Genomic DNA, 27,583 nt, shown 5'->3' with positions numbered 1-27,583 from the left:
CACCCGCCTCCAACCCGGGGGCAGCTCCAGAGCCTTCCCTGCTGGGCTGGGCAAGGGCTCGGACGGTGGTTGGAAAGGCAGAGGGAGCTGCCAGCAGCAAGGACGCCAAAAACCCCCAAACTTCTGTGAACTCCCTCATCTAGCTCACAGTGCCAGGGCATAAAACGAGCTGCAGCCTTTTCGGTTTGCCTCAAGGGTCTGCGCGCCTGGCACCGGCACGGGGTCTGCGGCTGCTGAGAGCTGTGTGCCAGACAGTGCTTCACCCTGGGGGACAGCACGAGGGGTAGGGCTCAGAGCCCGCTGTCTGCAAAAGGCTTCGTGGTCTGTTGGCTTGAAATGGTTGTAGGTTTGGGGCTGGAAGTTTGTGGATATCTGGGTTGGGAACACATAAAGTCCTGTATGGTGTGCTCCTGCGATGGTGCGCAGGTCAGTGTCGTTCCCCATCCTCCCCCAAACCGGTACATTCAGAGCAGAGAGACAACAACGACTTCCCCAAAATTATTCATGAGCAAACCTGTCGTCACATTTAATAGATGAATGAAATCAATGCTCATTTATATAAATACCATCAGAACATGCAAAATATCCACCTTCCAGACTGCATTTTGTCCCAGGCAGGTGTCCCCTCTCCCTCGAGTCCTCATCAGCCCTTCTGTCCTTGCACAGCAGAGCTCTTTGGGCTGTCTGTGGCTTTTCCCAGAAGCTCAGCCACTTTGCAGAGCCCCGCGGAGCCTCGGGCCTCAGCAGAGCGGGCTGGAGGTCTTCCAAAGCCGGACTGAGTTGGGAGATCTCCAGTACTCCCTGTTTCCAACCGAGCTGGCAAGAGACAAAATAGCTTTTTTCACTCTATTTCATTCTCCTTCTGGTGCTGGCTGTACCCCAAAAGGCAGAGAGGCAATGAAAGGGATAGGAGGAGGAAATCAGCCGGGTCTTTCCGCTCTTGAAGGAAGAACCTGTGGTCCTCGAGTTTGGATCTGGTATGGGGAGCGTGTAAGGGATGTCTGCCTACCTTGCTCGCGTGTTGTAACTAAGAGGCATTTTATTTAGAGCCAGTAAAAAAATAAATGTTGGTTTCCTATCTGCCATAGAAAACAAATATAGAATCTGTCTTTTTTTCTGGTTTCAAGGAAAAAAATCCAAAAATCTGTCATCGGGAGCATTTAGGGGGGTTGAGTGGTGGGGTCCTACTGGGACAAAAGCGCGCTGCAGCTTAGGCTGGGCCCTGAATCGATTGGGATTTCAGAAGGAGAGCAGTCTGGGAGGAGATTTCTAGGAGAACAGCTCTGTTTGCAAACTTCTTATCTAGTCAGAAAAGCCACAACTGATGAATCGCATTTCCTATCAAGAAGACTTTCCGAAAACATAAGCTACTCAAGCAAACCTCATCTCGTCTGACCGTTCCCAGAAGCAAGCGATGCAGAAGAGCCCGAGCTACCTATAGCTGCAGATCCAAGCCCTGTCCAAATTTCTCCTTGTGTACAAATCACAGAGCTGTTGCGTGGCGTGATCCAGGCAGTCGTTGCTTCCAGCTCTTTTAGCTCACCTGGCGGAAAGCTGTGTTTGCATCTCTGGCGTTGCGGCCCCGTGGCGGGGCGCAGCCAGGCTCAGCCGGATTACAAACGCCCTCTGCTCTGGGTGGAGCAGCTGAGCTGACCTCCGGATCTGAGGGGCTCCCGCTTGGAGCTAACAGGGGTTAGACTGTTATCAGGGGCTTCAGAAAGCCCTTTCCCAGCCGAGATTCCCCTATCAGCAGTACCAGGATGCAGAGGGAGCGCAGCGGAGGCTGCCTGAGGAGGCTGGAGCCCACCAGAAGCCAAGGGGGGGAGTTGAGGGGAGCCAGCTGGGACCTTCTGCCTGCTCCCAGCAGGTGACTGAGATGCTGTGAAGCAGGAATGAAGGTCCCTCGGGGGCTGCGTGTGGTGGCACAACGTGGGCACTGAGCGGTGTAAATGGGACCCACTCTGCCCGGCCCTTTTGGAAAGGGGTGACCGAAGGAGCCAGGTGGCACCGAACCGTGGCCACCAGGGGCTCTGTGCAGCCTGCTCGGCTCCAATGTCAGCCTGACGTTAGCTCCAGGACCTTGTGCTCAGACATGGCTGTGGTGTGTGTCCCTCCTGGCTGATCGAAGAGGTGGGAACACGGAGCGTGCTGCCTTGCTTGGCAGGGGGTGGCAGGAAGCGATGCAAGACCCTCTGCGCTCCCAGCAGTGCTTTGTGTGCTGAGCCGCCCTCCAGTGAGCGGGATTGCTGCCAGCTTGGCTTCCTCTCCCCAGAATAACGGGATAAACCATCCCCAGCGCCCCATCCGAACCTGTGCTCCACCAGATCCCCCCTATCAGCCCCCCGATGCCGTTCCTCGATGCAGAAGCCAACACAAACGCATCCCTCGCTGACGGGGCCGGCTTCCAGCCTGGCTCCCCCTCCGTCCCTCGCCTCCTTTACATATCTTCATTTGTCAAGCATCGGCTGAACATTTCGTAGGCTGCCTTCTCCCTTGCCCTCCAGAGCTACGAAAAGGTCACCCGTCTAACAGGGAGAGGCGCTGGAAATAAACTCGTGTGTTTTCTCCCTACTCAAACATCAGATGTGACACGGGGAGATGAACCAGCTGCCAGGAACCCGCCTGGCGTGCGCGGTGCTGCGCCGCGGTCTGTCCGGGCTCTGTCTGTCTGCCACAGACCATTAGCTCCTCCTGTTTCAAGGCTGCTCCTCTTGGTGCTGCCTCGATGCCGTGGGTGCATTATTTCTCCTCGGAAGCATCGATGTGTGCGTGCGTATGGAAAATCTCAAAGACGATGCAAGCAGATGTCCGGCTCCCAGACTTACCTTGGCCATCCATTCCCGCAGGTGTGTAAGGACAAGAGGGCTCGCAAGGTCTGCTCCTTCCCTTGGAAGCTCGGGACGTGCTGAGCTGTGACAACGCCTGGAGAGACACCCCCGTGACACGGAGGAGCAGCTCCCCGCCTACGGCGAGGGAAGCGCGCCCAGCCTGAGCCGTTATCTTGGTGTGCGCTGTCGCAGCTCTGGGGACTCTGACCTTGCTTTGAAAGGCATTTAATGTCTACAAGGAAGATACAGTCAAAACAATTCTCTTTCACCAAAGTGAAGCAGGGCAGAGAAAGGAGTGAGGGGAAGGAGCGAGAGCGGGCTGGCAGCATTTCGGCTGCGCTGGGGAGCAGCTCAGTCCCGCGGTGCGGTGGCCCCGGGATCCCTGTTCTGGAGGCTGGACTCGAACCACTTCTGAGGATGGCGTGGCTGGAAAAAGACCAGGAAGCATAGTTCAGCAGGGCTGTGGGCACGCTACTGATGGCTCTGGCAGCCCCTTTCCCTCCTTCACAAGGACATCCCGTTTACTGTTTCCGTAGCTCCGATTTGGCGTTGGAACAAAGCCTTTGCAGCAGCTACAGCAGCGCCCCTTCCAGCGCAGCCCACCCAGGTAGCTTAGAGAAGAAACAGAACAAGGGAAAGATGGGAGAGGGGAAGCCCGAGGCTTGAGACACAGCGAGCAGCTGTCCAAAGATACCTGAAGCTTCCTTACAGTGGTCTCCCTAAGACTGATCCATCCCTGTCTTTGCAATGGAGCCCTGATGTCTTGAGCTTGATTCCTCTCCTGTGCCAGGAACACGGCTGCGCGTGGAACAGCTTCTTCCATCTGAGCCCCCTTCTCTTGGTCTTGTCTCCATGAGCAACACACTGAAATCTCATCCACGCCCGTGGTTCTCGGATGGTGCCACAATACCTGGTCACGATACAGCCACGTGCTTTAGATACCGTGTCCTGAGGCAGGTGGCATGTGCTAATAAGTGGATTTAATTTTTTGTTACTGGCTCAGCCAGAAATCCTAGGTTGTAGGACTGCAACCTACCCCTAGGGTGTAGCATTGCCAAAGAGGGATTTGGGATCATGTGCAACTGCACGTAACCCTTCCGTGCTGCTGCTGGTGGCAGTTGTGGCTCTCAGAAATGCAGATCACAGATGTCCCCAAGGCACGCTTCACCCAAGAGGAAAATTTCAGTTTTATTAACATCTGTTTTTATCCCCAAATTGAGTTGAAATATATGAACTTATACAAAATGTGAAACTCTGCAAAATGTCCACTTCCACTAATCAAAAGGAAGGATCTCAAGCCCTTCAGTATGGTGGAACAACTGCGTTATGGTTCAGAACTTGCCCTTGAAAAAATAATGTAAAATATTCCATTCTTTTTTTTTTCCTTTTTCTTTTTTCTTTTTTCTTTTTTTTTCTTTTTTCTTTTTTCTTTTTTCTTTTTTCTTTTTTCTTTTTTCTTTTTTCTTTTTTCTTTTTTCTTTTTTCTTTTTTCTTTTTTCTTTTTTCTTTTTTCTTTTTTCTTTTTTCTTTTTTCTTTTTTCTTTTTTCTTTTTTCTTTTTTCTTTTTTCTTTTCTCTTTTCTCTTTTCTCTTTTCTCTTTTCTCTTTTTTCTTTTCTCTTTTCTCTTTTCTCTTTTCTCTTTTCTCTTTTCTCTTTTCTCTTTTTTCTTTTTTCTTTTTTAATTTAAGATAAAGATACATTAAATGCAACAGTTTCTGGAAGATAGGAGCATTTGAAGATACATATCTTGTGGTGGACAGTGAATCTGATCGGAACTGGAGAACTCGAAGGGGAAACTGAGGCATGGCTGAAGCCACACGGTGTGCTCATGGGCCCAGGAGAGTCCCTTCAGAGCCACGGCCAAAATTCCTGAGGACGTAACTCCTGGAGCTGCTCTCTGATGCCTGGAACACGCCACGTAGAAGCTTTCGTATCTGATGCCTTACATAAGACCTTTATCTGAGCGGGATTTGCTTTCCAGGCTGTGAGAAGAATTCCAGATTTTTAACGGCTCCGCAGTGACCCGAGTCCCTTCGGCTTTTCCTGGAGCTCTCTGATTGCTTGGCCCACCCTGAGCAGCCTGCACGAAGCACCCTGCGGTGACGCCCGCAGGCACTGACTCGAGGGGGAGCTGTTTGCCTGTAAACGGGGAGAGGACCCGTCCTGTAAACGGGGAGAGGACCCGTCCTTTTCAGGCCCCGGGGAATCACCGCACCTGGGTTATGCTCAGTCCTGTGCCCAGGTTACACGCAGATGTCTGCCCCATCTGTGTGGTTCCTGGGCTTGCCGTGCTGGTCACAGAGCTTCACAGAGCCACCTGAAGATGGAAGGAGTTTGGCAGTGAGCCCCGCATCGCTTTCCCAAAGATAATTCAGATTAAGTAGCAAGGGGAGAATCGGGGCTACCTGGAGACCGCGCGATGGCCACGTGAGCTCCTCAAACAGCGATGCAGACCCAGGCAGATGCACCAGGAGGACATCGGCCTTCCCAGACCCACTTTTCATCTGTTAACAGAGGCCCTGGAGATGGCTGGAAGGTGCGAGCCCTCCTCCCTCCATCCCGGTGCAGCGATGACCCATCTGGCCACCATCCAGAGCCGAGGTGTGGGGATTGCCACCCTCACTCAGCCCCGGAGCAGTTTCATCTGCCTGAAATAGAGCAGGGCTGAGAGGGAAAAGGGAACAGGAACAAAGCTCCTCCCGCGCTGCGGGGCCAGTGGGGTCGATGGAGAAGAAGCTGAGGGTGAAATCAATTAATTCATTCATTACGGAGCTGCTGCGGTCGCAGAGATATTTCAATTGTGCTTGCTGGGAGGTCCTCACGAGAGAGATGTCTCATTTCCATCGCGGTCCCCAAGGGTAGGTCACAGTCAGACAATTTCATTCCTGCCGAGGGCAGGGTAGGACAGATATGCTGGGGAAAACGTACCCTCCTGTACCTGGACTGGCAGCAGGTTGGGTGAAATCAGAGCCCGCTTCCACCAAGAGAGATGAGGGGCAGAAAAACCCAAAGAGCTGGGGAGGGGCAGGTGGCTGCTATTTTCAAGGCGTGCAGAAAGAGCAAGTGAGGCTGGAAGTGGGCTTCCCGTGGGCAGAAACGTTTGTCATCGTGCACCTCTCTCTGGGAGTGGCTCTGAGATGGCTCGGTACCCGCAGTGCAGCCTTTCAAGCCCCTTCGTTAGGACTCCAGCAGAACCCCTGTGCCCTTCTGCCCAGCCTCATCCCGGGGGGCTGCCCGACACGGAGCTGCTCTCATGTCCGTGCCCGCCCCGTGGGCTCCCTGTGCCTCCCACCCGTTCTCTGCCTGGTCTTGTGAGTGAAGTTCAATGCGTCTGCATAGAAATCCAGGGCATTTTAAAAGGACCGCAGAGGTCTGCTCACTGAACAGCTCTTGTTGCAGGATGCAGGACCTTCTTGTACCTTTGTGCCTCAAATTGGAGAGCGGGATGCTGGTTGCTTAATCACGGTGGTGATTTCAAACCTTTTGCTCCTTACAGGGAGATTTTCAAGAGTCCTACAATCAGGATCTCCAAATCTTCTGAAGATACAGCCATTTATTGCAGGGCTCGGCTGGGTAATGTTTCAGGGAAAAAATGTCATCCTGTCTGAATACACCATGTTAGCAAGAGAGGAAATGTGCCTATCGACAGATGAATGGACAAAGAGAGCCTGCAATTCTTGAGAAATAACCGGGACTTTTCAATCATTTCTATCTACCTGACAGCAAAGTTCACCTGTGAAGCAAGGGCAGAGTCAAAACAGCTACAGCATAATTTGAAAAACACCAAATTGAACGGGGCTGTGGAATAAAAGCGCCGAAGTGCTGATGCATCTGGTACATCCCTTCTCTGTATCGATGACACAGATTGCACCAACAGTCCTGGGCTGGGCTGAGACCCCAGGAGGAGCACCGTGTCGCAGGAGGAACAGACTGAAATTTGTCGAAGTTTCAGGGACAGCAAAGGGGCAGAGCTGTAAATGCATTTCCCTTCTTGTCTCTGCAAGCAGAGATCATTCTTAAAATGGAACAGACTTCCTTGATTTTGAGGAAAGAACACTGTACGGAAACCTTTTTTTATAGTTCTGTGTGAAAAATACGAGATGCCAGCATGATGTGAAACTTTGTTAGGAGCTTATTTAGGGAGGAGTAGTCAGAACTACAAAGATATCGGTCCACTGAGGGTGGACGCCTGTAGCTGTCGGTGACTGACTGTTCCCTAAGAGCATCCTGGTCCCATTTCATACGGGCATGTGCTGGGGGTGGTGCATGAGCCGTGCCTGGAAAACTCCTTGGGCTTCCCAATTGTAAGAAGAAGAAAGGGAATAAAGTTGTAGCAGGGCCTGTCAAAAACTGAAAGTTTTGCGTTTCCATGTCCCATATTTCATGCTTTTTTTTTTCTTTGCTTTTTTTCGAAGCTCTGATACATATATAGATATATAAAGATTTTTTTTCTTCCATCCCCATTTTCAGTACCCAGCCAGGAACCACAAGTGCCAGAAATACTTCTGAGGGATGTCTGCAGAACAACTGTCCAGTTCCCCAGCCCTTAATGGCTTCTGGTGGGACTTGTGCGTCCCTCTCTGTCTGCCATACTCCAAACCAGACACAGCAAATGACAGTGACAGAAAGCTGAGATTTCGTGCCCCAAACAAACCCTTTGTTATGGAAGAGACCGAAGGGGGGGATTTTTTACTGTTTTAAAATCTTCTTCAGTTTCAAGATCTTTTATTCTTAATATAACTACTTCTATCCTTAAAATAACTACTTCTCAGTGACAGAAGAAAGGACATTAAAAGTACGACACACGGCTGACTTTAGGACTGAACTGAATAACTCTTTAATGACATGTGTCTTTACATAAAGATCCCAGATGGCCGCTTGTGCAGTCCACCAAATCAACAGTGTTCAGCAAGACAATTACAAGTGAGGAAAAAAAAATCAAAAATGGAAGAAAAAAACCATCATCTGAAGTTCTCTCTGGCTTGATTGCCTCAGCTATTCAGACATGGGTGTCCCCACAGGCAAAAGCAGAGCACGTTTGCCCCTTCGGACATCTGCCTGCTCATGAAAATGCTTCTAAGCGTGGTCTGCTGCCCCAACCCAGGTCATCACTGGTCCTGAGCATGGTTAGCCTCTGATTTTCCATACGCAGAAGAAAGCAACAACAGCAAACAGTTAACAAGTGGACCCAAGGAGCAGAGGGGCTGCTCCTCTGCTGCCCCATTCCCAGCCCTCTGGGTGCTCCCCGTGTCCTGCTGCCGGGTCTGCGCCAGGAACAACAGGGGGCTGCCTCTGAAAGCCTCCAGCCCACACGGATTTAAGCAAAGCTTTGGATTGCTGGTGGGGATCAGTGTAAACGGGGTGATTCCATGGGGCAGCACAGTCAGATCCCACCTCCTTCCTTGTTTTTCTTTTCTGCAAGAAAAACGAAATCCCCAAAGCCTGCCTGCTCCTTTCAGGAGGGGGGTTCTTGCTCTGCTTAAGTGAACTCCGATGTTGCCGGACTCAGGAGGGAAAAAAACTAAATTAACCCAGAAAGGCCTTCTGCTGCCAGTGTGCTGATACATTTCTTAAGGGAGGGAGGCACAAAAGGACTTATTTTCTTTGTTCCTGCTGCAAGGCTTAATCCCTCTTTCCTGGTGGGATTCTGCTGTGCCCTGAAACCCAGACCGAGGTTTGTGACACCCCAGTGCCGTGCTATCCCTGCTTTGTGTGGCTGCGGGATGTAAGCTACAGGAATGTGCAACCCTCCTCGTGCTCTTTACTCCCACTTTTAGCTTCGCCGATCCTTTATCTGCTCCTCTCTTCACTCCTTTGTATCTTGGATTTGATTGCAAAGTGGGGCTGAACCACTGCCCTGGCTGCGGGCACAGCCCCTTTCCCGCATGGGAGCGTGGCCGGAGTCTACCGAGGCGGCTCCGTGCCCTCCTGCTGCCAACCGGGACCCAGCAGTGCCGGCCAGTCCCTGCAGCAAATGGCCAAACTGGGGGGCAGGAAGCCTGTCAGCGCCGAGGTGGGACTGCAGGGAAACGAGTGGGTCACTGGAGAAAATCCAGGCAAGCGAAAGAGGGCAGGAGGAAAGAAAGGAAGACTTTTCCTAAGCATTTAAGACAGTTTCTCGTACCCATTTAGGAGTAGGAGCAATGGCAAGGCAGGACGTTGGCAATGCAGCGGCTTGCCATGGGTGATGCTTGCAGCATGTCCCATGGAAATCCTGCATTTCTATCTGCTTTTATTACCTGGGCTCTGGTTTGTCCTGCTGAATGTCTGCTGCGGGTTAGGTGTTGCCAGCGCAGTGTAGGATGAAGCGAAGCAGAGCGTGCACCCCCTGCACCTTGGAGATCGCTCTCATGTTCTATGCATTATGAAAAAAAAATCACCCGTGACAAAAATAGCACGAGGTGATGTCACTTACAATTATCATAATGCATCTGGAAAGAAAAACCATTGGGGATACCAGGTGATCTTCAATCTGACACTTTTTTTCTGAATCCCAGATTTAGTAATTGTAACCGGCTTCTACCAGAGTAAGGAGGACGGGGTTGGGGTTTGCAGAGGTCTTCTGCTCCGCAGAGTGCGTGCATATTCAGGAGGGGGATGCGGGGAACAGTGCACAGTCAGGTGCCCGTTCCTTGTCCCCCATCCCGTACAGTTTTCTGCACAGGTTCGTGCAGTGTCGGGGCTGCAGCCTGCCCTCCTCAAGCTGGAAAGAGGAAGCAGCCACCGAAAAGATGCAGCCTCGGTGCCACCCCCCTTAACGCTACCCAAATTGAACGGAAGGACTCGCAGAAATGAGGACAGGAGATCCAGGCAATTTGTATCCATCCTCGTGCTGATAACATCGCCGCTTCCGTAAGATGGTAGCATTTCGGTGCTAAGAAATGACCTGCGCTGGGAGCTGTGCAGCATCTTTCCGTACAGACTGGCTGGGGCCATTCCAATTGAGGATAATAAACGATAGAGGGAACAATATAAGCGGTGCTATAAATAATAATGCTGCAATTCCACTGATGGCTTATGGTGGCATTATAAATGATTGGAGCAAAGTCAGGAGGTCTCTTCACACCACCAGAGCCTCATGCTGGAATTATAGATCTAATTTAAGTGCATTTTGGGGGTAAATTATTTATTAAAGTGTAAAGCTTATGGAGATAAATGTTCAAGTAGTCAGGCTCCTGGACTAGGTGAGCGTTCCTGGTCCTAATAATTACAGGTAGAATTTGCCCCTGGGCAAAAGGGCTAGATCAAGTTTTTAGCAACATTTTAGATATCCAGGAGCCCTGGAGGACACTTCTCGGCACGGGGGTGCAATCTCTAGCCTTGCAATGAAATGGCTTCCTCGTACAGGCGATCAATTCTGAACACCGATTGCTCATACATCCCTTTTATTCATTAGGCTGGAGTTAGGAGACCGGAGCAGGGAGAAGCATTTCTCAGGCTGGTGAAAAACCATAGATATATTGGGTATGTTGTCTTACAAATGTGGTTCTAAGTCTTTCTGCATTATAGCCCCAAAATGGAGTCCTGGGGCTGGTGTTTTCATCTCTTGCTGTGTTTCATTCTAATTTTAGTCAGAACTTAGCACTTTTACCGAACTAGGTAAGCAACCACAGGACCGTGGTGAAATTCTCTCTGCCACTGCCTTCTTCAGTGACCTCAGGCAAGTCGCTTAGGTCTAAATCTCAAAAAAAAATGTAGAGAGACAGAATATATCAGGATATTTCAGGCTCTATCTAACCAGCAAGCTGTAGATGGCCACAGGGACCTCTCTACACCTGGCTGGCTAGTTTGGGAGCCTGTACATGGCCAGAGCATGGAGCCCAAAGGACCAAGGTGGGGGAGGCATTACCAGCTGCAGCCTGGAGCCTGCCTTTAGGGTGGGAAGTGGAGAAGGACCGAGCTCATGTTCTCTCTGAGTCTTCTGTAACATAAAAATTGTCTATGGAGCAGGAGTCTCAAGACTGCCTTGCTCCACTGGGCTGCAGTAAGGATAAATACATTAAGATGAGGTATTAAGATACAGTGGTAATTAGGAGCCATATAAGTAACTTAGATATAGAATGAAGCTACTAATAATGCATGAATGCAAAGCCTTAAGAGGTTTGCTTCATATAAAGCACCCAGCCATTCGGTGGCTTAGCTCAATTCTCCGAAGCTGCAAATTCAGACTGAAAATCTTATGAGGATATGCTCTTTCAGGGAGATTTTTTTTTTCCTTGTCATACTTAAAATATTGCTGAGGCCAACTCTTTGTCTATAGGCAGTGTTTTTTCCATAGCTTCCAGCTGGACTAGAAAATGTTGAAAGGCAGGGGAAATGTATTTAGGGGAAAAAAAAAAAAAAAAAAGTAAAACCTGAACTTAGAGGGGGGAAGATGCTGATTAAGGGAGGGTAGCTAATGGTCAAAGCAGGGAGATGAAGATGGAATCAGTATTCCTGCCACTAATTCGCTGTGTAACCTTGTGTCTGTCACTGAGCTTTTTTTTTGTACTCTGTTTTCCTCGTCAGTAAAATGAGTATTATAATAGTTACCTTCCTGATAAGGGTTTCAGTTAATCAATTTCTAAAGCCCTTAAGTACAGAGAGACACAAGATATCTTATCAACAAAGTCCAGCATTTATCTGTGCCTGGATATTCTCTGAACCGCGCCGTCTGTAACTGAATAGGAGCTGATCTATATAAACCACAGAAATTCCTATCGACTTTGATGAATAAACACTATTTCTTGCAAATAATACCCATGTGTTTTTTGTCACAGGCAGAATTTGCTTCTTAAAAATGTGTTTGAAAAGCAAATTTAAAAGGTTTCAGGTGGGTTGGTAGAATTAAACTCCCCTGATGACTGAATTGCTTGCACAGTTTGCCTGTGCTGTTCTTTGTAGCAACTCGAGTCAGTCTTTCTGCCGCTGGTGGTAGCAGCAGACAGCAAAAGCACTACATTTATTTTTGCTCAAAATTCTGAATTTTAGCCAAGGAAAAAAGGAGAAGGAAATAATGAACTTTTGACAGGCATTTTTCAAACAATAGAATAATAAATCATGGTCTGGGAATGAAGATCCTTTCTTACAAGAGTCGACTAAGGAGCTTAGGTTTTTTAGCCAAGCAAAACTGAAGACTGAAAAATAGGAGGGGATTGTTGCATATAAGCAGTTTGGGGCATAACAGCGGGGAAGGAAAGGAGCTATTAAATCTAAAGGACAATACTGAAACAAGAACAAATGGGTATAAACAGACCATTAATAAATGCAGGCTGGTAATTAGAAGAGTGTGTCTAAATATCCTACGAGCTGGATTACAAATAGCCTTTCCCAGGGAGCAGGCAGGTGAAGGAGCCCACCCAGATGGAAGGTAGAGCCCCACGTGGCAGCCGGGTGCCTTGGGGAGAGGCATGGACCCAAATCCAGCTCCCTACCTGTTTCTCGCTTGGGCAAGTCAATTGACTTCAGCATTTCATCCTGTGTACTCCCTCTCCAGGAGAAGGGAGAAGATAATCTCCTTTCTCTAAAGTGCCTTTCTACATTTATCATGGCTGGATTTTACATTGAGGAGCTAGCTATCACATCACCATTACATCACATACATCTTTCTTCTATTCCACCCTTTGCTCCACAGCCAAGTGCTTTTATTGTCTTCCATCACTTCTCTGCAGTTACTGCCCCATCCTTATTCCTTCCCCTGCCTTGTACCCCCAAACCATTTCAGACCTGCCATTTGTTAAGTAACGCAGCTGCAGCTGGTGGTTACAAGCCACAGCACAGGTGGAGCAGCTTGTATTTAAAATGTGCTTCTTTCCTTTCTTGCCCTGCTCACTTTGGGCTGCGGTGGTTTTCACTGCAACAGCTCTCAGCCTGCTGGAGTCCCAACAGCTCGACACTTGAATAATTTAAGTGATTTGCATTCCCCAAAGTGCATCTGAACAGATTTATTACGAGTGTTTGTGACCTGTTCTTCTAAAGCACTTTTCTGACGTCTGTTCTTCATTGGGGTTCGCCACCTAAGTTGGTTCAGCGTGGTGATAGGAAGGTAAGTGCTATTTCTTGAAGCCCATCTTGGGAGCCAAGCCACCTAGGGTAGGCTGGTGTCAGGGTCTTGGTGTTCATTTGGGCAGATGAATATGCAGGGACAACTGAAAAAAAAAAATCACCACCATCAACAACAACAAACAACAACACTAAACAAATCAAAACACTTGAGAAAACAAATTCTAATCCTTCCTCCAGGGTTCCTGGTCCCTCTAAGAAGTCTGCTGTGCTACTTCATGAACTGTTGCCCACTGGTAGGTTAACACCTTGCATTTATTTAGCTCTTTTTCCTCTGCCTGCTCTATTTTGGCTCATCCCTTTGGACACACAGACCATCCTCTTCCTCCTTGGACCACTCTGGTCTCCTAGAAGAGGGTATCCCTTTCTCCTGCTCTGTGCCAGGTTGCTCTATTTCATGTAGCTGTCCTCTCCTCTCCTTCGCACCCAAGCTGAGTCCTCGTGCGGATGCCTGACCAACCTCACCTGGCCTTGAGCATGCAAGGTTTGCTCTGTTGCTGGAGAATCCTAAATCTTGTGTTTATGGCTTACTTTAAGAAAGCATCAAGCACTGCACCTAGACATATGCCTCAGAGACTGTATCATCTAAGTAGACAAGAAAAACATTTTTATAGCTGTTGGGAACTGCAGCACTTAAAGTCAAAGTGACTTTATCCAAGGCTATGCGAGCAGTTTGTGGAGGAGATTGGTACTGCAGGCTCTCTGCCCTGTGTATTAGTCCTAATGCCGTCCTTCTTTCTGAATTTGTGCAGCCACAAAGTACCTGGTCTGCGCTGCCCCAGTTCGCTGTGTCCGTTTTGGTACTTTGCAGTCCAGATTTCCTTTCCGTGCTTTGTCCCGCCCTATTCTTCAGCATTTAGCTGCCTGCCTTGAAAATTCCCTGCCTGAGTGCATTGCTGGGCACACATCCCTCTGCTCTGCTCTGCCCATCGCTCTGAAACTCCTCTCCCGTTTGGGGACTCTGCCTGATCTGTCCTTTTGTATTTGGAGGCACACCACTCACGTTAAGCAGCGAATCAATCCTCTGTTCCCCATCCCGATATGTCATACGGGAATCTCTCTGCAGCCCACGGCAAGGGCTGCAGCTTCACCCCTGACCTGTGAATTCTGTCGTGCTGTGGGGACTGAGCGCTGGTCCCTCAGCTGCTACAAGAAGATGATTTCGGCCTCATTTTTCACCGGCAGTGACTGGAATGACCAATCTGCTGCCAGCGGAGGAGCGAAAGGTCAGGCCAGGTCCACTCTGTGGCTACTTGTTTTTCTCCACAGTGACCAATTTCAGACGGTAATAGAAGCATCAATAATGTCTCTGTCTTCCCTGACTGTTCTGTTTCTTTTTTTTTTCCCCTATTGATTGAAATATTGCAGCTCCATTTGTTAGCTTGGCCCCTGTGAGGCTGGCTGAGGTGCTCGCTCGCAGCACGTGTCCTCCCCACGAGCCAGCGGTGAGGAGCGGCACTAATTTGGGATCGTGGAGGTGCTGACCACAGATTGCAGCTTGTAATCTCCTTGGCTCCCGCTCTCTTGTGGCTGAGGCCTGGGTTTTCAGGGCTCTGGGGACTGATTTACCTGGCAGCCAAATCTCTGCACGCCTGTGTGCCCGCTTGGAAGCAGCAGATGGAGGCGGCTCCCCGAGGACGGCTTGCTGTCCGTGCAGTCCCCATCCAGGCTCACAGCCCCAGCTCCGGCTGCCACAGCTGCAGATGAAGCTGAGAGGAGCTTAAGGACGGGGGCTGCGTGGCACACGTGTCCTCGGGGCCGCCCCGACTGTCCCTGGAGTGGGCAGAGTGCCTTGGAGCCAGCAGGAATGCAGTGGGAGCGCAGTCTGCTCGCTCTCCTTCCTACCCACCCTGGTGGGAAATACAGTCCTGCGCCACCAGCAGGGAGCTCCTGCTGGAGGCAGACCCACAGGCATCCATTTCTTTCCATCAGCTTTTTGTTAATGCTCTTTCAACCTTGTATAGCTGTTTAGCCCTTGGGAAAGAAACAAAACCCCGCCCATCGGAGGGCTCAGCTCACACTTCTTCCCTGTGGCTGGGCCAGGCCTAGCAGCGCATCCCCAGCTGTGAATCTGATCCGTGGGACTTCAGGGCTCGCTTTTCTCGGGGTAAATGATAGTTCATAGCTGCACATCTGGTTTAGCTGCCTCTCCGGTGTGGGGCTTGTGTATCCTGAGCTCTCACCCCTGAGCCATCGCTCCTCCTCACACAGGGACCAAGTACAAGGACATCGAGGCCCTGGAGTGTGTCCAGAGAAGGGCTACGAGGCTGGTGAAGGGTCTGGGACACAAGTCCTGTGAGCAGTGGCTGAGGGAACTGGGGGGGTTTGGGCTGGCAAAGAGAAAGCTCAGGGAGACCTTATTGCTCTCTGCAACTGCCTGAAAGGAAGGTGTGGGGAGCTGGGGGTCGGCCTCTTCCCACAGGTAACCAGTGATAGGACCGGAGGGAATGGCCTTGAGTTGTGCCAAGGGAGGTTGGAAATGAGGAGACATTTCTTCTCAGAGCAGTCAGGCACTGGGACGGGTTGCCCAGGGAGGTGGTGGCGTCACCGTCCCTGGGGGTGTTGAAGGAAAGGTTGGACGTGGTGCTTGGGGATGGGGTTTAGTGGGTGACATTGGTGGTAGGGGGATGGTTGGACCAGGTGATCTTGGAGGGCTTTTCTAACCCTATTGATCATATGACTCTATGGCATGGAAGACAATGCGCTCCGTTGCCTCGGGTTTCCTCAGACGTGTACAGCGGTAAGCAGGAGGCAGCCCCGATTCCCCTCAGTTTTCCTGAACTGCTAACTCCCAGCTCCGCAGCACCTCAGCCTCCAGCACACTGCACCACACCGTACGGCAGCCCCCGCAGGCAGCCCTGCCTCGTCGGAGACTTCTGGGGCGTTTAATTGGCTTCTTGGTCACATTTGGAGTGGGTGTAAGACGTGGTGCTGGCTGAACTACTGCTCTGCAGCCCGTACATACAGCCCGTCAGAGTCCTTCCTTCCAGAATACAGCTAGTGCTCCCTGCAACTGCTGATTTCTTTTGACAGCTAAAAACTTGATGAAATTTGGTTGTTTTAAACAAATCTGTTGCTGTGAGCACATGCTGCTGACTAAAAGGGCTTTGTAGTTTGGAGTTAACTTTAGTTAATTGATATTCAGGAGGGATTATTCAGTGGTAATGCATTCATAAGCAATGTCACTGTTTGTTTGAAAAATTAAAACATTAATTTAAATTACACTGTAAACAAGGGGAAGACGTTGTATGGGTAAGGGATTGAGGAGGCCCTGTAGAGTATCTTCTGTCTGGAGTAATGTTAGACCTCTATCCGTATGGGACTTGCATATTTTAAGATGAGGAGGATTAAGAATATTCGGGGCCATTTTTCCTAGTTCTTCGCAGTGTCTTGTCTTGGAGGAGATGGTGGTTCACTGATCACCAGAGTCTTCAGAAACCTGTCAATTCATTTCTCCACCAACCGTCCCTTAGGGCTGCAGACAGCCCTCACTGCGGCATCTCACCGTGGTGGTGGTGTTCCTATCCCAAGCACTGTTTGCTGGGATTTAAATCTATCCTTTTTGGCTGGAGAAAAAAATGCAACGGCCCATTTTCACAACACTGCCTATATCACTTCTAGCAGAAGACATTTCTTGGGTAGAGATTGGCATTTTCTGAGATGTTTCCCTTTACTAAAAATCCCTCCTTTAGAGACTAAATGACTTGTAAGCCTGGGTCACTATGGTGGGCTACAGCAGCAGCTAGAGCAATAACCTGAAACTTGGATGACCTGGGTTCAAGTTTCTGTACTGCTACAGACATCTCTAATCTTGAATGTCGCCTGTTTTCTCCATGGCGGTTCTCTCCTGTAGCATGGGGCTGTCAACACTTTCTTGTTTCATGAGATTTTCCGAGTATAAGTACACCAAATATATGGAGCACTCAAATACAGCGGTAGCGAGGGTCATCTAAATACCATACTTAGATAAGTAAGCATTATTATTTTCCATCTCCTTTATCCCTGCATGACAAAAATGTTTCCAGGAGCCATTATATACATCATAATAGCCAGAAGCAGCATGAAGGTAATGCCCTGTGCTCAGCTAGTTTCTGCAGGTGGAGGAGGTGGATTAGGGGTGGGGGTGGGTGTTTTATCACCGAGCCTTTCTTTACATATTGGTAAGTAGGGCATCTTTTGCATGACTTTGTTCATCACACTGCTCCCGATAATATTAGCAAGTGAAGTGTATAAAGTTATTTATGGTGAGGGAAAATCAAATTTCCTCTCAGAGATTATTGGCAATAGAAAAGTCAGAATGATTTTAATCCTGTCCAGTACAGAGAATTCCCAGTAGCTTCAACGTGTTAGTCTTTTGTTTTTCAGAAGTTTATCTTTGGTTCCCAGTGGGTCACAGTAAACTTGATTTGGCAGAATGTGATCCCTGACATTTCTTCTAACACAGTCTCTATATCAGAAGAGAATGCCATGGGTTTTTTTCTGCCTTACAAGGGTGAGACAATGAGATTGTTCCTTAAAATGAACATGAAAACCTGAGGTGTCTACATCAGCTTTCAGTGTATAGGAAAAAATCATCTCTCTTTTTTTTCTATTCTAGAAAGGACCTAAGGAGTAGGACTGCTGGGCTCTATCTCTATATCTAGCAGTGAATGACGAATACTAAGTTGCATCCTTTCATGCCTCAGTTTCCCAGCATTCAAACAAAAGAAATCTAAAATTTTAAGGCAAGATGTTCTTTATCTAGGAAAAGCTATATTCTGTTATGGTTTATTTAACCATTAAAATTATTTTAAAAGCAAATGATTTAAAGCTGATAGAAATACTTTCCTTCCACAGCATATAATTAGCATGTGGCACTCAATGCCACAGATATTATTGAAGCCAAGAGCTTTGGAGGATTCACAAAAGGATTAGACATTCATATGAATAATGAGAAATTCTATTAGAGAAAATAAAAAATGTATGAGGGACGGAGAAATTCATGCTTCAGGGTACAAAGCAACCACTAATTGATGAGGGCTAGGAAAGAATCGTTCCCCTGTGGGCAGGACATCCTACGATGCTTCGCTACGGGCTCCTTGAGCCGTACAACGAGCCTGGGCTGATGGTGGGAGAATCGCTTGCCCTCTCCCAGTAAGGCAGCTCCCACCTACATGTGGAAACTGGAGCGACCATCGAAGGACCAAGCCAAGCAGGATAAATCCCCTGGAACAGCCTGGCTGACCACAGTGGTCTGGTGGCCCTACAGCACGGTGAGCGACTCTCCGGCTGCACGGGGAGCAGGATGGCCCGGGCTCCGTGACTGTGTGTGCTGAAACCCGCCCCATCTCCCCTCTGTGCAATCCCAGGGAAAACCAAACAGAACAAAAGCCCCGAGGCGGATTGCACCTGACTGCTCGGTCGATTTGAAGTCACCCCTGTCCAGTCTCCACCGGTCTCTTTATCTGGAGCCTTCCGCAGCCAAGTTTGCATAAGACACCCAGCCATTTAGCAAACACATCAGGTAGCCGACCATGTTTGCAGATATCGAACAAGCAATTATAGTTCATTCAGTCAAAGGCTTTCATTTGATCCAGCCTCCGTTACGAGGGAAGGCATTGCCACGTCTCCCTGCAAGTTCAGAAGTGTCCACAATTCGGGTTAGATTATTGCTGTATTTCTGCAGCCTTTGATAGAATAAGATTGATTACAAGAAATAAGAAAAAAGAGTGACCTTCCCCGGACTTCTCCAATGGTATTTCAGTTAGTATTTTATAATCACCGTTTAACAGAGAAATTGCTCTCTGGTTATTAATATAAAAATTATCACCTTCTTTGACTAATAAAATCAATAAAAGCTCCTATCCTTTGAAAAGGCCAAGAATCTTCTCTCTGTTCATAATTAAACATTTCTATCTAATCTGGAGCAATAATAACCTTCAAAGTTTCATAAAATTACTAATAATAATATCTTACAGAACACCTTTCTGCTCAGCTGGCTTCACAAACTGTGGCCCACGTTTGGAAAACAACTTTCTGCGTGGCTGGCCTTGGATGGATGTGCCCCTTTTTATGGAGGCTTTTGTGGTGTCTCTTCATCAGTGACAAGCAAATGCATGTCGGAAGCCTATATGTTGCACTAGAAACACAAATAAAGCATGCTTGCTTCTGGGGTTGCCATATAGCAGCCAGGTGTACTTAATTGTGTGCCTGCAGGAAGGCAGGGACATCTGATGAAAAGATTGGGATGTTGTGGGTGCTGAGTGTTTATAGCTAACTTTTAATAAATAACGGGCTTTTCTAACTTACATTTCTTCTATTTGTGTTGGAACGTAGTGAACAAAGGTACTTCTTGGTATCCTTTTGCTACAGCAGGGTTAGCTGGGGGTATTTACTCAGTTGGTTCATGGAGGTGGTGACGATGTAAGCGCCAAACATCCCTTGTCCAGCTTTGCTCCAGCCAGGGTGTCAGTGTTAACTTACATCCTGGTAGAAGTGGGATCAAAATTCATCATCTTGCATGGAGAGATACTGCTTCTGCCTCTCTAATTTCTCCTGTCCTTTCCGGGAGTTACATTTATCAGGATTACTCGCTTCTCAGGCAAGTTATCTCTGTCAAGCTTGAATGGCTATTCTCACGGGGTACCGAGAGACATGCGAGCTAATTAACTATCATCCTGCATTTGATGATGATGAGCATCCATTGAGAACCTTCCATCCCAGTGGATCTCATGGAGCTTCACGTATTAAACAAACCTGCATATGCCAAGCCCAGGGATTACCTCTTCATAAGTGAATGGCAACCGGTTTGGAGTTGAATCCGTCGGCAGCTTAACCGCGGACCGTGGAGCTGCGTGACATTTCGCGGTGGGGAGGAAGGAGTGCCTTTATGGAGTGATTAACTTGTCTAAGAAAATGAGGTCTCTGCGGGGCTTCCGTTTCCCGTGTAGCTACCACCGGGAGCCCTGTAACAGTGCAGGCATGAAATAGGAGGTAGGGATCCCCCTTCACCGTTGCCCACGTACAGAGTTCCTGCAGGCATTGTGGGAAGAGATGTCGACTTCGATTTAGGTAACGATAATGCAAAATTGGCCCTTTGGATCTAATCCAACTCTCTCTGAGGCATAAACATTTCTGAACACGGTGTTTTCTTATGAAAGAATGTCCTTTCGTCGACTGTCCTTGAAGCCTGTGAAGCAGTCCCAATGGAAGACTGAGCTAGTGCTGATTTTTTTTCCTCTGTATTCAAGCTATCCCAGCAGAGGATCTTAATGGGGGTTGCATAGTCCTGTGTGGTGTTGTATGGACAAGCTCTTTGACTCCCAGAGGCTCTTTGGAAGTGTCTGTTTTGGGCTGATTCATCTAATCTTATCTTCAGTAGCCTCAGATGTGCACTTTTTTTTCTGGAGATGCCTTGGCTCTGTCTTTCAACGAGGCTCCTGAATCCTGTAACAACCAAAACACACAGCTGTGGTTAGGAGAAAAGAAATGAAAAGCCACGAGGTCTTGTACAACCCCCCCCCTTCCTCCATCTGCGCGTGAAGATAATAGTCTGTGCACAACATCAATAGATGAAAGAGCTACCTAAATACCGAGTGCTATTACAGGACAGCAATCGGTGGGTGTGAGACTGCAGCCGTAGTGCCGGTGATGAAACTGGGCTGGTTTTTCCTTGCTGTGGATCAGGCCCTTTACTATTTCTTACTGTTATCATCTGAACCTGAGCAGCAGCTCCCCCCATGTTTACTCATAGCTGACTTTATCACACCCCCTTTCATTTGCTTCCTTTCGGAACAATTTACATTTCACCCCGTTGGTGCTTTTTTGGATGAGACTCCTTTCATCTCTCATCATAATGCTCAATAATGACATTTCCATTTGCTTTCCTTTTCATGAGGCTCCTTTTTGAAAACAGGATCTGACCTCTCTCTTTGTATTCTCCCGTCAGCCAAGAATCACATTGTGCATGAATTTAATTGACTTATTACATCTTTACAGAATGTGGTTACTTTAGTTTTGTGTATGTGTTGTTTGTTTGTTTGTTAATTTCTGGGTCTTTGAGAACTAGATCATGCAATTTCCAGAGCCTATTTCCAATTACTATTGAATCTTTCAATTGAACTGAATTTCATTGTGAGATGGAAAATAGAATGAACTGAAAATTCAACTGAAAACATGTCAGTATTGTTGATACATGTGTTAGTGCTAATATAGAATTTATCAACTTATTTTCTTATGTGGGGGGAATGTAGGAAGGGGAAACATCAAATAAACAAAAGCAAGCTCTGTTTTTCTTTCACTGAAAGAAACATCCGTATTGCGCTGAACAAAGCCTTATTTGTCCTGTTCTGGTGAGCGTGAAACCCACCTGATCCTGCTCTTCAGTCCTCGGGCACAATGAGAAACTCCTGCTCCTTTCAAGAAATCTCCAGCGTTACTGGTGTTTAACTAGCTCCTGATCTGGTACAAACTGGCTGTCACTATTGATCTAGAGGCAGCGAGACTGATTCTGGTCCGATGCTATGAAAAGTGACGTTGGTGCTGGTGGCACTTGGTGGAGTGACAGCCGGCTGCTCCCGCAACAGATGTGCCGTAGGCAGAAGGGACCCGTCGGTGCAAAAACTCCTCAAAGCGTTCGGGTTGCCTAAAGGGCTGTTGTTGGATTGCCTGGATCATGGCGAGGTGCTGTGTGGCCTGGGAAACGCGCTGTGGTCGCCCTCTCCTGTGGTTGTAACCGGTCTGGCATGTGCTGTGCCTCATGGCCGGGACAGGGACAGGGAGCCTCCAGTCCCCACCGCTGCCTTGGCCGTCTGTCCATGGCTTCCTGCGTCTGGCCTGGCTGGTTGCCATCCTTCAAGGGCGTTAAATACCTGTTGGTGCATGTGGCAGAGATGCTGGGGCTTGGGGCTTCACCTTGCACAAAGGATGTGGTGTTGCTCTTTCCCTCTTCAACTGCTTTGAGGGAGCGATGGCCCCACATGCGCCCGATGGAAGGAGTGTCCGGCATGGGCAGCTCAAACCTCCACCAGGAGAGGGGCAGAAGTGGATCAGCTTGTGCAGATCTGCCTGTCTCCTGGTGTCTTGTCCCATGTTCTGGCAGCAGGTGCTCAGAGGGCTTCCTGAGCACTTTGTAGTTTAAACAGACAAAACCCCACTGCCGCAGCTGTGCACACCCTCGCTGGTTTTGCTTGCTCCCGTTTTGAAGCTACGCGAGCTCCCGCAGCATCCTGAGACAAATCTGCTATTTGGAGAGGGGTTGTTTCTGTTACTGAAACCGCTCGCACAATGAGTATATTGGGAGCCCAGTGGTTATTGTGGTATGGGATGCTCTGGGGCCTTATTCTGCATCCTCTTTTTCCATCCTGACCTTTACAGACCTCTCTTCTAACTCCTCAAATTTTCTTTCCTGAGCCCTTGGTTAGTGAAACTTTCCCTGAACACCATCACGTATCTTTGACGCTTGTTTCTTTCCTCTGCACCTTTTCCATTTTTAGTTGTTTGGTTTTTGGTTTTTTTTTTTTTAAGATGGAAGGAACTAGAATTACATGTACTGCTGCAGATTTGGGGGACTGGAGATTTATACAGCGGCACAACGTTGCTTCTTGTTTTCTTCTCTGAACTTCCCGCTATTCTATTTGTCTTTTTGAGTGTTTCTGAGCACTAAGCTAACGTTTTTATAGAACTGTCTACAATGGCTCCATGATCCCTTTCCTGACTGGTAATAGCCCATTTAAACCCCATCGTCCTGTGTGTATATATAGCTAGGCTTCTTTTCCCCACGTACATTACTCAGCACGTATCAGCGTTGAATTTCATCTGTCATTTTATCACTCAGTCGTACTGCATCACACGAGTCTTCTGCGATTCTCCACAGTCAGCTTTAGATCAGACTGTGCTCAGAGATTTTGTGTCTGCTGCTAATTTCCTCGTCTTGCTATGAATCCCAATGTCCAGCCCATTTATGAATACGTTGAATGTGTTTGCTTCCCGTCCTTTTGAGCAGTGAACAAGAAAACTTTTCATGTTATTAGGTCATAGCTTCTTTCAGAACTGTCAGCGTTGGATGGTACCATGAGAGGTGTTTTTCCTTTTATTTATCTGTTTTTGTTTTTAAATTCATGAGCACCATAATTGACCGCATAATCCTTATTGATATATTTCTTAATTACTTAGAAGACCCCTGAATGATTTGTGAGGCATGACTTCCCTCTACATCAGCTGTATTGACTCTTCTCAATGAACTCTGTGTCCATGTGCTCACTAATTCTGTTTGTGTTAGTTTCTACTAATTTGACTAATTTGCCTGGTGCAGCAATCAGACCTGTTGATCCGGAGTGTGGCATCAGCTCCTCAGAGCTCTGGCTAATGCTGGAGTTGTATTTTCCCCCCGTCCCTCCTGCACACAGACGGCTTCCCACCGAGCTCAGCACCATCCGGCACGCTCCTTGCCCCCGTGTCACTGCTGCCCAAGGAAGGATCGACCTGCCTGTGTGCTCTTTGAGATCCTGAAACCTCACGTTTGTCATGATCTACTTGCTCTTCAACCTCGTCTTTAGATTATGGGGAGGGCAGTGAATACCTTCATGATCCATATGCGGGGCTTTGTCACTGCATCAGGCAGAAGAAATTGCATTTGCGGAGATATGAGCAAATGGAGAGATTGTGTGTTTTTTAAGGATAAGGTTTTGCCTGCCCTGTGTTTTGCCTGACAACTTAAGAGTCTGAACAAGTAATATTTGTACTTGAGTCTTCCTTCTGATGGAAAGGGAAACAGAGCTGTGAGCAGCAGCAGGTGTAAGGGTCCTTCAAATCACAGGACCACTTCAATCCCTCTTCTCCCTGAGTCGTTTGTCCAGCAAAATCAAGAACCAAGCCAATTTGGATTATCCCTCAGTTGAGTGGGATCTTACCTCGAGCTGGTATAAATCAGAACGGCTCTACAGCAGATTTTTTGAGCTACGGATCTGGCCACTTTCACGGAATCCACTTATATCTCGGGGTTGACACAATTTCAAAATGAGTTTTGTTTTGTTTAAGTGACACATCCCACAGCTCTGTCAAAAAGCCTTGAGCTCACGCTGCCTGGCTGGGTTTCGGAAAGCATTTATTTATTTATTTATTTACCAGGCAAAGAAAGAGGGGAAAGCTTACTCACGTACACTGGTTTATACAGGCTGGAGCACCTCATCTCTAGTTCAAAACCTGCTGAAGGCAATGCTATTTCTTTCAGTGCAATAGTGAGAAGGGCTCCAGTGCCCTGCTGGAAGCTCCCTGACGTAACTTGCCTGCCCGCCTGACATCAAACGTCCCGCTGAATGCAAAACTCCTCTCACCCCCCCCGGCCTAAATCCACAGCTCACACAAAGGCTGTGCCTGGCAGCAGGTCAATAGTCCTGCAGTGGCTACTGGTAAGCGTGAGCATCCAGCAGCTTGGGGAACTGTAGGAAATTGTAATCTGTCAGCATCCTGCGCTGCATCCTGTCTGCAGGTACGTGCAGAAATACCGGTGGGTGTCCTGGCGAGGTAAGTCAGCGCATGTTGCTCACCCAGGGAAGAGGAGACATGAAGAGCAGAGTTCAGTTGTGTGTCCCTGCGTGTCCGGAGGTCTCACTGCCTTCAGTGAGGCCGGGCAGCATTTATCTTCGGGCTGCTACACCGTGCACCTCCTTACCAGCAGGGTGACTTTGGTCAAGGTACTGAAGAGAGGCACACGTCACAGATGCTGGTTTCAGATTATTATTATTATTTTTTACCGAGGCTGGTTGTCTCAGTAAAATGCCCAGGTGGATCAAGGCCAGACCAAAACCCAAGCAGAAGTAATGGCCAGTGCAAATGGACGTGATTAAGTTAATTCAGCAAAATTCTCACTTCTGACACCGGCTGAGGACCTGGTGTCTTGGCAGAGCTGGAAACTGTCCCCACTGTCGCCTACTCATTGGATAAACTGGGGACTACACTCTGCAGAGCTGTCCTGCTCCTTTTCAGCAGCATTAGTTTTGCTTCCAGGATTAGACATACTTTTATTTTGTTAGTGTATCACACATTTTTTAGAAGAGAAACCAAACCCTGCAGACTGGCTTTTCCATCAGGACTGGGATCGGTCCCACCAGTCCATTCTGATTCTTTCCCAGCTGCTTGAAAGTCTCAGCATTTTCAGGTGGGGAGCCTTAAATATTTCCACTGACATTTCCTTGGCCTCTGGTGATTTAATATTATTAACCTGGTATGTTATTAAAGTGACAGAAGATGTCTCCCCTTCACAGGTATATTTTTTTCCGAAAACTCATTTGAATTTTTATTACTTTATTTTGAGGGGCAGCTGGTAGAGCACAGAACAGGCAGAGAGGGCACAGGAGAGAATTATGCCTGCTTTTGGGAATGAACATCTTCTCTGTATGGAGATTATAGGTTCTGCCACACTTCCTTTCACCATAGTTTCCTGCAGAGTTAAGAGTATTGCTTAGCCTGAGCAGTTGAACTAGAGTATTTCCACGAAATCTATAGGGCTCGTGTTTACCCAAGTAAAAGAGAAAACTCATTTCTGCCACTCAGAAAAACAGCTCCAGAATGAGCTCTGTTGCAGGAGGTCCATAAATTCTCAAGACTGTGTTGAAGGTTTTGTTCACTTTTTGTGAGGAGACCGATTCATTAAACATTTGGGGAGAGAACTGTCAATTATGGTGTGTTGTTCTTGGTTCTAGAAGTGAGGGGAAAGATGAGATCTTCCCCTTTCTGCCACTCCTTCAGGAAAGCCTGGTTATTAGATCTCAGTCAGCTACTGACACTCTTGGAATTGGTTTTTGTCATGCTTTTTTCCTGTCTTTCTGCTCTGTACAGTTGTCATGTATTGTTTTTTAGGAAATTCAAACAGAATGCCAACATCTTCATCAAACTGTTTGTGAAACCCACCTTTTGTATTTGCCAGTGGATATTTGGTTCAGTTCTTTGATCCAAGCCCATCTCTATGCTTCATCCATTAGAATGATACCTCTTTGAAAGGATACTTAAAGATATTTCCTTTGTCTATGGCTTATCGGCTGCTTTCCATCTGCCTGTCTCTATATCGGTGCGTTGGTATTTTTAGACAGTTCACTGAAAACTTCGCAGTGTGCTTTCAAGCTAAGAAATGATATCCTGTACTGCCAGGGCTTCGTTCTTAAACAAGACATTCATGACTTCTCCGTCAAGCTTTGACTGGTATTGCAACAAAACCCTCCCATTCAGGTTTATTTTTACTGTTTCCCTCCATGTAATCTCCAAAATCACTTTAGAAAAATACTGTATCAAAAGCTGGTATTAAATTCTCAAGTGCCTGGCAAATGATTTAAAGCAATGGCTCACACTGGGGTAAACCCCAGAGATTTCTTTTGTACAGTTCCACCTACATAATCTCCGAGGTAGATTTTTAGAGCTTACCATTTACTTTAGTCTGGAGACGCTGCTCTGCTTTTATGGCTCATCTGCTTCCCATCCACCACTTCTCTGAGGTCGAAACATGACTGTTCCCCTACTGTTTAATCTCGTGCTGTCGTCCCATACACATGGAAGGCATGATCAGCCCGGCTGCTCGCTGGAGGAAGGGCTGTGGTGGTCACCCGAGAGCGAAGGAAAGCGATGCAGGGAAGGCGACCGGCGCAGGCCTTGGCGCCGTTCTCGGCCGGTGCGAAGGCCTGAAGCGTCGGTGTGTTTATGTGCTGACACCTCTCAGATCTCCCTTACTGAGTGTTGTACCATTCTGGGTTGGAAAAGGTGTCCTGCAGACGTTGCCTTCTGACACGTGTCGTTGCTTTTTCCCCTTCCCTGCTGCATGGGGCTGAGCGCTGCCGCTCCCTGGCCTGCAGCGCACGGTTCGGAGCGTGTGAGGCGAGCCAGGGGAACGAAACTGCAATGTGTAGCCCTGTGCAGGAGTGGCAGATTGGCATCTGGATGCTTACACGTGTGAGAACGAGTGCAAGCCCTGCCAGTCTCGCAGGCAGGAATGGCTACCACTGCGTTTTGACCAAAGGCGAGGCCTGGTGGGGAGTGAGAAGGGAGTTACATTGGTGTGTGACAGAAATGCGGCACGGCATTTTCTACAGCATCTATGCGGTAGGCATTGCTAATGTCTGTCAACACAGGAAAATTTTACCAGTTGTCTCCAAAGAATTATACTGTGCTGTAATGTAAGAGCCTGTGTAGCTTTGTCTCAGATAGGATCTCATGGGGGAATAAAACCCTTACGGTGGTCTCTGGCCCTTGGCGACTGACAAGCCCACCTGCCCGTCCCTGCACTGCAGCCGCTTGGAGTCTCCCACTTGAGCCTTGTCAGTCCTCATCACCTCAGAGCATCACTTGGATCATAGTTCTTCGGGAAAGGGAGAGCAGCGGGAGTGTCTGCTAAAGGTATTCTGTTGTGGTTTTGCTTAAGGAGAGGCTGTAGAGGTGTCTCCCCCCCCTCCAGTTTGCCTTCATCTCCTTTTGTAGTGGGAAAACTTGCGCCAGAAGTCCACTTCTATCAGGTGTATAACTTCCTTTAGGTGTTTACATCACTAAAAATATTCTACATTTGAATGCATGCCTTGTGATATATAAAAAAAAAAATCATTCCTTAGCAAGAAATTCTCATTTATTTTTAATGTCCCTAAAAAGACAGGTTTTGAAAGGAATGTATAACTGAAAGGAATTAAAGTGATGCGTGTTCTTTTTGAATCATTCCGACCCAAAAATCAAGAATTCCCATGGACAATTTCAAACAA

General features: G+C 48.0%; 2 long non-coding RNA genes across 20 annotated transcripts in view; one reads left to right on the top strand and one right to left on the bottom strand.

Annotated features, from left to right (window-relative positions):
• LOC308180202 overlaps positions 1–27,583 on the top strand; it is a 272,118-nt gene that overhangs the window by 61,070 nt on the left and 183,465 nt on the right. The window lies entirely within an intron of this gene.
• Positions 10,375–12,376, bottom strand: LOC308180206. The gene is made up of 2 exons (XR_013940832.1): positions 12,242–12,376; positions 10,375–10,749 (listed from the first exon to the last, which is right to left on the bottom strand). It is a non-coding gene; the product is annotated as an uncharacterized lncRNA (long non-coding RNA).

This window comes from Anser brachyrhynchus, assembly GCF_964034855.1.
Source record: "Anser brachyrhynchus genome assembly, chromosome: 19".
NCBI lineage: Eukaryota > Metazoa > Chordata > Aves > Anseriformes > Anatidae > Anser > Anser brachyrhynchus.
The sequence above is the reverse complement of the archived record's forward strand: the minus strand, read 5'-3'. Positions and strand labels throughout refer to the sequence as shown.